Source organism: Cupressus sempervirens, chromosome 1, assembly GCF_028749045.1.
Source record: "Cupressus sempervirens isolate cs-2001-9-10 chromosome 1, ASM2874904v1, whole genome shotgun sequence".
Classification (NCBI taxonomy): domain Eukaryota; kingdom Viridiplantae; phylum Streptophyta; class Pinopsida; order Cupressales; family Cupressaceae; genus Cupressus; species Cupressus sempervirens.
Window position 1 is genome coordinate 882523553 of NC_143118.1, and position 14441 is coordinate 882537993.

The window sequence follows — 14441 nt, forward strand, 5'->3', positions numbered from 1 at the left end:
AGTTAAAGAGATTATGAAGAGAAGAAGGTAGATCATGGAAGTACATGATGATTTTTCTAAAATGGAAGAAGTATCTTTTTGTTTTCATGAGTAGATGGATAGATCTAACATAGAAATTGTAGAGCATCTTGTTGTGCACAATGACATTGTTGAAGAGGGGAGTTTCACTTATGTTGGTAAGGAATTGGATGTTGTTATAAAAAATGATTTTAATATTGGAATGAATGTGATTGAGGACTTATCTATTGCTGTTGTTACTGATCTAATGTTATATGTTCATTTTTTTATGAATGGTGTTGATCCAGATATTGCTTGTGGTAAGAAGATGGATTTACTTGCTAGTAATACTATTGAGGGTATTAGAGGTGTTATTAATGTGGATTTACATGATGTTGTTGTTGTTGATATGGATCTAAACTTATATGTCATTGCTGAGATACTGAAGGATATGGATGTTACTACTAATGTGGATTTTGATGATGATGTTGATTTACATGTTGCTGGAAGAATGAATATATATAATGTTATGAATGCCATAGGGTTATTGTTGCATGTTCCTGATATGGATTCATTTGATATTGATTTGGTGGAGGATTCCTATGTTATGGATTTATACACTTTTTCTATGATGGATCTAATTTTATATATTGTTGATGATTGAGTTTGTGATTTGGATATTTTTGCTGATCTAGTTTTCGTGTATGAGGATGATGTTAGGGATGATGTTGATGATAAGTTGAAGATGAAGCATTGTGATTTTAAGTTGAGTTCATATGTTGATTGGTTGGATGAGGTTCTAATTTTTGAATGGATGAAGCATAGATGGTTTATTTTCAAATTTGATCTCTTTTCTTTGATGGAGTGGAAACCTTTGGTAAAGATGAAGTTGGATGTAGATCTTTCTTTGGGCATCAAAGTATGAGACATACTTTTCTATTTACTTGGGGAGTATAATGCAGGAGCATCGAGCTTGGATTTTGATGGAGTTCTAATTTTCATAGTTAGGGATGTGTTGGAGACACATTGGAGAACCTTTCCTCATGATTGCATAGAGATTGGAGTTATCATGTTGAAGTTAGAGTCATTTTTACCTTGCTACTAGTGCTGTATTTTTTGGTTTTTGGGTGCCTATTGTGGGTCGTGTAACTAATTTTGTGAAATGAGTTAGAGGCTGAAAATATTACGTATTTAAGATGACATAGATTAATTCCTTCTCTCAAATGTGAAAGTCCTAATTCATTATAATCTGGGAGATATGGAAATTCTCCTTGAGTATCAATTTATGGCAGTTTTGCATGATAGGTTTCTGTGTTTAACATTCGGGATGGATGCATACTTATGCTTGCTGAACCAGATTTCTAGAATTTAAGGGGTTGTAGTGGACCTAAATTAATACCTATAATTCAAAGAATAAGTTATAATTCAATCAAAGCTACGAGATATTGCAATTTTTCTTGAGTATAATTTTTGGACATTTAATTTCTATTGGAGGCCAACTTGTGGCTCTTCAAGTGTTTAATGTTAGGGTTATTTAGTTTTTAGCATTCTAGGCTGACTTGTGGCTTAGATGAGTATAATTAGGGGTCATGGGTAGATTCTTTAGGAAAATTTTAGATAATTTTAGTAGAGGATTCTTAGGTGGAGCAACTTGGAGGTAAAAGTTTGTATTTGAGTCTAGAGATTTTCTCTTCTTTGAAAGATGTATTCTTCTTTGTAATGGCTATAACCCAGAAGACCATACAACTGGAAATGTTGGATGTAAAATTCTTACCTTGAATATATGAAATATTATCAATCTAGATCTAAATCTCATTCCTCTTGTTTATTTTCCATTAAGTGTTTGTTTACTACTTTTCTAGATCACCTCATTTTGGGGTACATCTGGATTAGCACCAAACCAATCTTTTCCTTCTAGTTGTCATAATTTATTCCATTGAACTTTGGACTATCTTTCTTAAACATGCTCACCATGGATCTCCCAAAGTTGTTAAAATTTATCTTCAAGTGCCTAAGAATCTGATACCAATTGTTAGAAACAATAGTCCACCAAGATAATGGTGAATCAATTATGCAACAATTGATACATTTATCTTCTTTAAACAAACTTAACCATTCAAACAAAGTAAATAGTAACCATAATAAGAAGCACATATACAATTGCACTAGAAATGTTAAATAGGGAAACTCTTGATCAAAGGGAAAACCTCAGTGGGGATGATGTCCACAAGATGATGTACTAATATAAATATTCCTTGTTAGAGGATGGACCTTGTTAGGAGTCTATTACAAAATTTAGTACATAGAGTCCTTATTAAGAGACTTTGGATCCCTGTTAGGAGATTCCTATTGACATTACAATCATGTTTGTTATTAGTGACATAAAATTATTTAGATTGTAAGTATCTATCGAGAACATTATACTGTTAACAGAGTTAACTGAGCATTTCAAACTCTACCAAGTTAAATAGTTGCTACTGAGTCTAAGAGATAGTATTTAGTTTGCACCAAGCAGCTACTACCAAGTTGGTGATTAGTAGTGTAAATTGAGCTTTGCAAGGTTTATTGGGTTCCTTAGTGCAAATCAAGCTATGTGGTGCTTACTGATTTTTTAGTTGATGTGATGTGAGTCTAGTGTTAACAAAACCACTAAGGGTTAAGCAAGTGACTCAGTTTATATCAAGCTCATTGTGATAGCATTGACCAAGCTATGTAGTGTGAATCTAGTGATTTATTTTATATGCTAAGTTTCATAGTATTCATTGAGACACTAGTGTAGACCAAGTTCAAAATTATTTGGAAATGATTAGTATGGACCAAGATTCTACATCTATCGAGTGCATGATGATGTTGAGCATTGACAATGGATGCTGAGTATTAAAACCTCAACAAGCTAGTCTTTGAACTTGAGTTCCTATAGTTGGGCTAACTTTGTAATTTTTGTGTAAACTTGTATTGTGGCATACTTGTAATTTTTAATCTGGATTGTTATATATGTAATGTATTGTATCACATCTAATGAGATAGTAAGAAGAAATGTAACAAGTAGAAAAGATTAGAAGAGTGAATTACAAAGGCTACAATAGTATAAGGAGTAGCAAAGATTTATCTATCATATCAAGGTGATCATTACACTCAAAGGTATCTCACTTAGCAAACCAAGTTGTAGATCATAGATCAGTTGAATCCTTTCATAAGGTATACTTAACAATCTTTTGTAAATCTCTTTACCGAGTGCATACCTCATTGTATGTTTGTAAAACCTTTTGCAAGGTGGACCTATCAATCCTTATTGCTCCTAACAAGGTAGATCATCAGAAGTGATGATTGTAAGCCTTAACAGGCCAACTTTATACTACAATACTAAAGCTTATAGGTATCATCCCCACCCCAGTTTTACTTTCTATTTGGAAGGTTTCTGGGTCACCAATTTATGTGTAAAAAGTGTTATGAATGCTTTAATGAATTTAGTTTTTCATGCATACAATTAGATTAGAATATTTATGCAGGATTAATTGCTAATAAAAGATTAAAGTTTTATTGGTTATTGATTCACCCCTCCCCTCTCAGTAACTTAACCTATCATATATATTTCCAACAATTGGTATCAAAGATCCTATGGTTCTTAAGAAAGAAGTTTAATAGCTTGAGCAAAGATCAAAAGCTATGGAGTTATTCAAAATTGACAAGGATATTGACAATGAGAAATTGGATTTGGAATTGGATATTGGACAACTCAAGAAAAAAGGAGCAACTCTCTCAATCCTTGAAAAGAAGAAAAGGTATTGCAATCTAGATGAATGACCAACTCTACATTGAAGAAATCATTGAAGACATCCATTTAGAAAGCAATTTAGATGAAACTAATAATGTAATTAAGGAATTGTTGGAAAAGAATAGTTCACTTCAATAAGAAATAAGAAAGCTAAGAAGAGAGCTAGAAATTTAGTCAATAAGACTATGTGAAGTCATGGAAGATAAAAACAAGACAAAAGAAGAGATAGAAGGAAAGAACAATAAAATTTAGCATCTATCCCTTCAGCAAGTAAACTTGATTGACCAACTCACTAATGAAAATGAAGAAATCATGAATCTAATATCAGAGAATGAAAGATTGCACAATGATCTAAACATTGAAAAGTAAACCAATGAAAAAATGATGAAATCTCAAGCAAATATGAATCAATTGAATGAGCAAAGACATTATAGACAAAAGAGAAAACTAGGAATTAGATATATAGAAGAATGTTAATCATCCAAGCTCAAAAGAATCAAAGACTTACTTGTAGTCACTATGGTAAGATAGGTCATACATCAAACAAATGTTGGAGCAATGGGAAAGCTAAATTCAATAGAAAATGCTACAATTGCAATCAACATGGTCATAGGGCTAATGAATGCAAAGAGAAACCTAGATTTGAAGGCAATTGTCACAAATGTAAGAAGTATGGTCACAAATCTTCAAAATGCAAAACTAAGATATTGAATCTAGCAGAACAGATTGTAAAAGCTATATTTGTTTGGCACTATAACACTTGGTGCAAATGTCATTACTGTGGAGAATTTGGACACATTGGAATGAATTGTGTAAAATATCAGATGAGGAAAAGAGATACTACCAGAAGATGTTTCATTTGTATAGAACTTGGTCATCTTGCCAAGAACTGTATGAATACTAGAAGAATTGAAAATGAAAAGAAGGAAAAAGCTAATAACATTAGAAAGTAGAGGAGACAACAATGGATTCTAAAATCTTCCAAGAATGCAAGTCCAAGCAATGATGAACATGCAACTCAAGATTTGGGTGACTCCAACATTTCCACTTGATCTATCAAGGGAAACTAGAACTACGATTTTGAAGAAGACATCTCACATTAGTTTTAGTCAATAGAATGAAAGATCCATATCAGCATTCAAGATGCAAAGGGATCACTAAGTATTCAAAAGATGCCAGTCATTAGTAAGTGTGAATAGGTTGAAGACCTTACCAAGTGAGGTCATCTTGTAAGATCCTTCTGAGCAAGGTCAAGAGCTACTATATTTTTTGTGTGGTTATCGAGTCATGGATGGCTCTGCCAAGCTTTCAATACAAGTGAAGTGGATGATAGTCTTTCATTTGAGCGAACAATCATACCAGGGCATTTATGATGATCAAGAGGAGAAATTTGTTAAAAGGGATGAAATCGAAGTCATTTCTCACCATGAATTTTTTTAAGCTATCTATGTAGAGCAATTTTAGGGCATTCAAGAGATTTGAGAAAATTACTATTGAAGATTTCCATGTTCTCTTAAACCCTACTAAGCAACAATGACATCCACCAGTAGCAAATCAACGAAAGGATCTAACATGTTAGTTCGAGATGTGGAATGGAAGGCACTCAAATTTAAGATGAGACTGGTTGTTGCTAAAACCCTAGATCCAAGTTGATGGAAACACAACCCACGCACAGAATGGACACAACAAGAAAGGGAAATTTAATTAACTTTGTAAATAAGCTAATACATCAAGTATAGAGAAAATAGACTGCATAACATGCCCTATGGGCTTACAATAACATAAATCTGGAGATAATTTCTCCTTTTAGTACCTCCTCTCAAACTCCACTCCGAACTGCCTTTTACAATGCCAAAAATGTCTTTAAATAGACCTCGGAGGGTTAAGGACTAGGAATACATTCTAGAAAGTGCTAGTAGGCATCCATCAACCAAGTAGAAGGCTCCAGAAACTGCGTTAGAAGTTGGTGCAAATCTAGAAGAATCAAAAAATGGTAACCGAACTTCTAGGAGGCATAACTTTTGAACCGTAGCTCTGATTGACGAACCGTTTACATTTTTGGAAAGCTCTCAAAGTGCTCTATAGCCCTATGGATGAGCTTTTCTCATCCCCCATTTTTTGGCCCTTTCGAGTTCATCTAATACTCCTAACCTGACTTTGAAGCATTCTTAGGAGGTCTCCAAAACCTGAAAAATTGTGATAACTTTTAAACCGTGGGGCCTTTTGACCTGATTCTTTTTCTGGAATAATCTAAATTACAATTACATTCATCTAGCCAATTTACACCTCCTAGTTTACCAAAATGATGGCTCAATTACATACTCCTATTTTTTAGCATTTACACGTATCCCAAGGTGTTCAAATACTCTATCGTAGAACACTAATAGTAGAACTGTGAGAGTTGGAACCTTTATTTGACCCAAATGGGTATCCAAAAATGAAAACACATGAAACAGAAACTAAGTCTAAGTACATTTTTTTGGGTGACACAGGATTGCCCTTATACCTCTAGATGCTCCTGCATCACAAGTAGAGCTCAATCACAAATTCTACCAAAGGTACTATCAATTAATGATATCCATTCACATTTTAAATGTACTATTAAAGATATTGGAACTTTGGAAATGAATGAATCTTTGAAGGAATTATGTTTGAATGGTGTGTTGAAACTAGAACATCAACATCTTGAAGCAAAAGGTTTAACTCACATTTTGCATATGCCACAAGATTTTCAAATCAAATGGATGAGATTCATTCTCATTCATCTTCAAAATGGTCAGCTATGGTTGGAAAAACCTATTTTGATAACCAAGAAGATGATCCATAGGATCACAAGTCTTGCTATGTTGGAAAAAGAAAAAAGAACCAAAACCCTAAGTCAAGTCGAGCTTGAAAAGAAAAACCTTTCTGAGTGGGATGGACGGGGAATGAAGATCAGCTGTGTCACAAACATGGAATTAAAGTTTGGGATACATGTTATCATGTAAAATATATACAATTCAAGAAGACTCAATAGCATGTCATGCAAAGAAGTGGATCTCGTATACAAGGCGGTCCAAAATAAGATGTCATTTAACATTGTTAAGTTGATGTTGAACCAATTCAACAAGAATATGGAGAGTATATGAACTTCCAAGAACAATCCTTGTAAATTTGTTTCACTTTTATCTTGTCTATTTTTCTATGTGCAAAAGTTTTTCCCATCCAAAGGTACAATCATATGGAGCAAGGATTTACCTATTCTTTACCAGATTAATGAATATATAACTGAAATGGGAGAAAACTATGTGAGTATTATGGACAATTACTTTGATGCATTCAAAGAAAATATGAATAATAGATTCAAGATCCCAAAGAAAATCATTGATGATTACAAAGATGATGTATTTTTTATGTTTGATAGTGAAAAAGTATATATTCAAGCAGTTAGACCAAGAATTGTATGGGTTAAGCCTCTTGGCTATGAGGTTAACATTGATGAAACCAAGGACATTATTGAAGAATTGGTTAATGAGCCTATTGACCCAAATAATGTATACTTTGGAACCTATGATGAAGCAAAGGAAAGAATTGAACTTGAAATTAAACTCCCTGAGGCAGTTAACAAAGGGAAGAAGAGGATTACAAAACTAAAAACTGACTCCACTCTTCTATTGACTGAAGGCAAAGGAGATGACATTGAAGATGATGAAGAAGAAGATGAAGAGAAGTCAAAGGATGAAGAGCTAGTAAAGAAGAAAGGTAAGGTTATAATAACCAAGCCTATGAAAACATCTACTGTTGTGTTTACAAGAAGGTCATCTAGGAAGAAACTTGGCAAAGAAGGAGGAGATGTAATCTTTAAAAGACCTCCACCCACTTTTGAGGAAAGAATGAAAGAAACAGAGTTAGGATTTGGCATAAAAAATTTCAAGGCACTAAAATATGAGACTAGGACTAAGAGGAGCAAAAGAAAATAGAAGACATGATAATGTCTAAAATGGGTAAATAGAAGTATTCTCTAGACTAGCTTGCTCAACAGAGTCTGAATGTTTTAATGGAGAAGATTAAGCCAAGATGGGAGAATGCCATGAAAATTGCAAAAGACATATATGAGAAAACCTTGAGGCAACTCATGCTAAGTTTGAATGACAAGTAGGTAAAGGAATCTCTGAAGAAGAATGAAGAAAAGCTTACATTGAGATTCAACACTTGTCTTATATTGTCGAATGACATTGAACATGTAGTGAAGAATGCTACAAACACATGGAAGAACATTTATCTTCTTCACAAGCTGAGTGATTTTGTAGTTAGTGTCAATGACAAGGATGAAGATGATGTTGAAAAAGATCAAGAAATTGATGATGAATGAGTTACACAATATTATAACATAGATGACCAGGAAGAGGAATAGCGATAGGAAGCTACTAAGGAAGACTTATCGAAAGTTTAGAACACTAAGGAGACCAACCTATAGAAATTTTTTGTAGTGGTCATAGCCTCTCTTCCTCATTCTCTAAGAAAAGCATTGAAAACATCAAGCCTAGAGAAAGCTACTATAGGATTGATTGTGTCAAACACTATAAGCACAAGCACTCAATCAATCTTTGCACCTATCTAGCTTAGTACTTCATTGATAGAAGTGGAAAGCACTTCATCTACTTAGTAGACAACACTTCCTCCTACATCAATTTTTCTTACTCCAGGCATTTTAACAATTGGTATCCCAACAATGAGTGTAGTATCTATGTTTTCAACAAGTCCTACTATTTCTACTATTGTTTCCATACCTAGCATGCAAATAATAAGTGCAAGGATAGTTGAGACCAAGTCTCAACCGAGTACAAAATTTTTGAGTAAAAGAAAAGAGAAAGAAGAGGATATTGATCTTGATGAACAGATGGTTATTCCAAAATGGGACATCTCCAATATTAATCCTAATCAAATGCATATTTTTGTAGAAATTCTTTAGAAGAAAGCTACGTAGTAGAGGCTTAGAGAAGAAAGAAATAAGGAATGTCAAATAATTGAAGATGCAAAGAATGTCCTAGTAGAGGCACTAAACATAGAGGTTGACACTTCTCAACCAATTTTGAATTAGTTAGTAGAGGTGATCCAAAAATTCAAGGATGATTTGAATGGATAGGAGAAATTGTTGTGGAGAGCTGAGAAGAAGTTTCAAAATAAAGCTTTGGAACTAGTAGCTCAGTAGATTGTTATTCATCAAGTAGATCCATCTACTATTATAGGCTCATTGGAGACTACTTGCAACAATGTGTCATCACTATTTGGTAAACTCTGTGATACATCAATTTTCACCAAGGAAATAAGAGGTAAACTATCAAAAATTGATGAAGATCTAAAGGTAAGTCACAATAGTTGCAACTTGACCCAAGTTATATCTCTTCCCACTACACAAAGATCAGATTCTTGACTGATATGTAGGTAGAATTTCTTGGAGAAGAAGCCAAAATAAGAGCTACATTGATAAATATTCAGGGCATGATTCTCCTAAACATGGATGCATTGCAAAAACATATTGCATATGCTAAAACTCTCATCCATGACAATAACTTCTCAATTGTAGATCACATGATATAACTCTTAGCAGAAGTTCAAGTTGCATTGCACACATGCAAAGTGTTGCAAGAAAATTGGGACAAGACAATGATGTTGATTTTAAAGGTACATTCAGATTTCTTGTCACATTTTGGGATTACTGTATAGTATTTAACATACATCTTTGGCATTAATGTCAAAAGGGGGAGAAGATGTATATTGTATAAAGGAAGTTGTATATAGAGGAGAATATATGATATAAGGTGAAGTATACATAAAATGAAAAAATATATATCAGATGTGAAAAGATGTAAAGTATATTGTATGGGAGAGCATTACCATAGAATGCATGTATAGATACTCAAAGATACATCTTTTACAAAACCAATTTTGAAGAACTCCAAAAACAAAGTACTCTACCAAGTTGGAGACACAAGGTGATGGATAAAAGGTGTTCTTGAATATTTGAATATAGTTTTGATTGATAAGTGTTTTTGTCACTAATGCCAAAGGGGGAGATTTTTGACATTACCATCATGTTTGTTATTAGTGACATACACTTATTTAGATTATAAGTATTTGTTAAGAACATTGTATAGTTAATAGATTTAACCAAGTATTTCATACTCTACCAATTTTTACAATTTCTACCAAGTCGAAGAGATAATATACTATTTGCATCAAGCAGTTACTACCAAGTTGGTGATCACTAGTGTAAACTGAGCTTTGTAAGGTTTACTAAGTTCCTCAGTGCAAACTGAGTTATGAAATGCTTACCAAGTTCATAGTTGATGTGATGTGAGTCTAGTGTTAACCAAGCCACTCAATGCTAACCAAGTGACTCAGTTTATACCAAGCTTATAGTGATAGCATTAACTAAGCTGTGTAGTGTGAATCCAATGATTTAGTTTATATATCAAGTTTCACAATATTTGTCGAGTCACCAGTGCAGATTGAGTTCAAGACTACTTGGAAGTGATCAGTATGGACTATGCTTCTATGTCTATCAAGTGCATTTAATTTTTGAGAATTGACAATGGATGTTGAGTATCAGAACCTCCCCGAGCTAGTCTTCAAAACTTGAGTTCCTGTAGTTGGGCCAACTTTGTGATTTTTGAGTAAACTTGTATTGTGGCTGACTTTGTAATTTGTAATTTGGATTGGTATATATGTAATGTATTGTATCACATCCAATAAGATAGAAAGAAGTAATGTAACAAGTAGAGAAGAGCGGAAGAGCAAATTACAAAGGCTACAATAGTATAAGGAGTAGCAAATATTTATCTATCATCGCAAGGTGATCATTATACTCAAAGGTATCTCACTTAGTAAACTAAGTTGCAAATCAGAGATCAGCTACTATTTCATCCTAATAGGTGGATTAGCTAAATCCTTTAACAAGTTAGACTTAATATTCTTTTATAAATCTCTTTACCGAGTGCATTCTTCATTGTATGTTTGTAAAACCTTTTGCAAAGTGGACCTAGCAGTCCTTATTGCTCCTAATAGGGTAGATCATCAAAAGTGATCATTGTAAGCCTTAATAGGCCAACTTTATACTACAATACTAAAGCTTTTAGGTATCATCCCCAACCTTATTTTACTTTATATTTGGAAGGTTTTTGGGTCATCAAATTGTGTGTCAAAAGTGTGATGAATGCTTTAATGGTTTCAATTTTTCATGCATACAATTAGATCAGAATATTCATGAAGGATTAATTGCTAATAAAGGATTAAAGTTTTATTGGTTACTATTTCACCCTCCCCTCTTAGTAAATTATTCTATCATATATATTTCCAACAACTCCAACCTTGTTAGGAGTTGTAGTATAATGTATACAAGACGAGCCTACAACTCAAATATGAAATTTCAACTAAAAGAAGAGCTCACTGCTCAAACATAGAATTTGCAGTTATGTTATCCTTTCCTTTGTTTTGTCAACCAAACTAGTCACTATCAAACCTTATAGACCAAGTCACAAACCTCAAATCCAAATATCAAACCTTGGCAATGAAGTTTCCTTCACTTCCACTCTATTCTGCTCAACTTTGCATTTGCCACTTGTACTACTTACACAACTACTTTTCATTTCAATTTCATTTTTCAATGATAAAGGAAAATGTCCTTCCCTTATATTACATCCTCAAAGAAATTCCCTAAGTTGGCTATTAGACCTCCTGAATTAATCATTATAGGACCACATTAAGAATATGTTTCACTTAGTGGTAACATTAATCTTTCACCTTGCAACTTGAACATCTTTCTCTACACACAATATTATGAAAAAAAGAGTTAGCCAAATCATCACCAACATGTTCTCTTCATATCCTCAATATCAATTCTCAAAATAACAATTCTACTAAGAGATATAACAAGTTTACTAGAACATGCCTCTGTAAACTCTATCTTAGAACAAACATTGCCAAAACTTACATAGCTTCTTCCAAACTTATCATTTCTTCTCCTGACATTAACTACATATACTAGATACTCATAAGTATCTCCCATAACCTTGGATAGTTAGAATATGCAACTACTCATCGAAACCAACTCGATCTTTCCCCTGTTCTTCTGTCAGATACCAAAGAAATTTGCTATGTTGACATCAACTGCAAACTCAGTCATGAATGTAACATACCATCATATTAACATATCTACAATACTCCCCCATAAGAATATCAGCATTATTCATCCTTCCAATAATCTTACAATATATATCTACTCATAAGGAGTAATAGAAATGAAATGAATTATTTACTTAGGGGGAGTTATAAAGTATGGGAGACAACATTTTTACAAATTTTGAGATTTTGAGATTTTGTATAGAAGTCAAATAGAGATGATATATTGTCTGACCATTAAATAAGATTGTATATGCTATTATAAAGTGTTTTTTCCACTAATTTCAAAGGGGAATATTGTTGATCTCATTTTGGTTTTTACAAGGTAGTGACAAAACACTTAGTCATTATCTAGCAAAGAATAGTGCAAGCCAAGTGTATAGTATATGTTGAGCATAAGCCTCCAAATAATACAAGTTGAGTAATATGATAGTCAGTGTAAAGAACTAGTAGGAAATAGTGTGTTGTGAGTGATTCTAGTATTGAGCATGAGTAAGTTTTGAGCTATTCAAAAGTCGAGTATTAGTGTAAAGAGCACAATGAAGGCCAAGCATTAGATTCTATTGATGTTGAGTTACCAGTCTTTGACATGGATGTTTGTAATGACTCAAACTTTGATGTAAAGCATTTTTGGCTGACAAAAACATGAATCTTCAATATTAAGAGATAATGATCCATTCATATTATGCATCCCTACACCAATACATGTAGCCAATTAGATAAAGAGAAGAATTAGGCAAAAATAAGAATCAATGACAAACATTGATTATAACCTAGCTCATCTCCACAATGCCTATTTAAGGAGGTAAATCCTAATGTGGATATATTCATGGATGATGTAATACAAGGAGAGGAATGCTAAGAGCATAGAGAGCATTTCATGATGAAAATGATAGCTGAGTTATGGAACTACAATGGATAATCATTTTGAGAAGAACATAGAATAAGTAGTGAAAGGATAGAGAAGATAGATTTAATTAGGAGGATGAAGAGATAACTAGTAAAGAAATCTAAAATCAAGAAGCAAGGTGCTAACTGAAGGATCATGTGTTGAATCATTTTGATAGGTGATACAAAGTAAATCTCTTAATAGAGTAGCCCTAACAAACTTTTGTAAATCTCTTAATAGAATGCTTACTTAATTGTGAGTCTGAAACCCTTTAATCAAGGTAAGACCTAATAGTCTTGTAAGACTTTAATAGGGAAAACCTTTCACAAGATAGATCATAGTTTATTAGCAAAACTTTGTAGCCATAATTGGCCACACTTTACAACTACAATACTAAATATTTGTGGGTGTCATCCACACACTAGTTTTACCTTCTTTTTAGAGTGTTTTTGGTAACCAAAATCTTATGTGTTATGTGTCAATTTACGTTATGCCTTGGATATGATGCATGGTTACTTATTTTAGTTTACATAAGTTATGAGATGGATGTATGGTGACTTGTTTTTATGGTAAAAGTTTTAAGTGCTAATTCACCCCCCACCCCTTTTAGAACTTTCTTTCCAATTTACATTTCCAACATTGACAATTATAAAGCACATTTAGTTGCTTAAGGTTATTCCCAAGTTGTAGGAGTAGATTAAGGTAAAAAATTTCTCCTATAGAAAAAATGACATCCATTAGTTTTTACTTTCTGTTGTAGCAACTTATGTTCTAGAAGTTGAGAAGATGGATGTGCAAATAACTTTCCTTCATGGAGATTTGGATAAAGAGATTTATACAACAGAACTAGAGTACAATGTGGTGAAAGGTTAAAATAATTTAGTTTGTACATTGAAAAAATCCTTATATGTTTTAAAACAAAGTCCTTGAGTATGGTACCATAAGTTTGATACATATGTGTTGAGTTTGGGATTTGTTGAGCATAAATCTAATCACCATATATATTTCAAGTCTAATGGTGATCATTTCCCAGTTATTTCCTTATATGTTAATGTAATGGTGTTTATTGGAAAAGAAAAAGGTTTGATTGTGTAAGAATTTTCCTAAGGGCTAAATGACACCAAGATCAAGATGCTCAAGCACTAGCACTAATAACAATAATGAGAATGAATATCATATGAATACACACTAGAAGTGACTATATATAAAGGCATCTAGAATCAGCTCTTTACCCCAATGTGTTTAGTCCACTAATGTTGAACTAGATGTTCTGAGATCTCAATAGCACTCTGATTATCGCAATGAATGACTGTAGACCCTGGAAAGTCAAACCAAAACTCCTTCAGGATATGTTGTAGCCATATAGCCTCTGTAGCTATAGTAACAATCCCTTGATACTCAGCCTCAGTCAAAGAAAGAGCAATAGTATTTTTCTTCTTACTCTACCAACAAATGGGATTGGAACCAAGATGAAACATGTAACCTAAAGTAGACTTGCGAGAATCAAGATCCCATGCATAGTTTGAGTCTATATATCCAACCAACAGAAGTCTAATGCCTACTGCATAGTGTATCCCATATGTATGTGTACCCTGTATGTAGTGGAAGATGTGTTTGGCT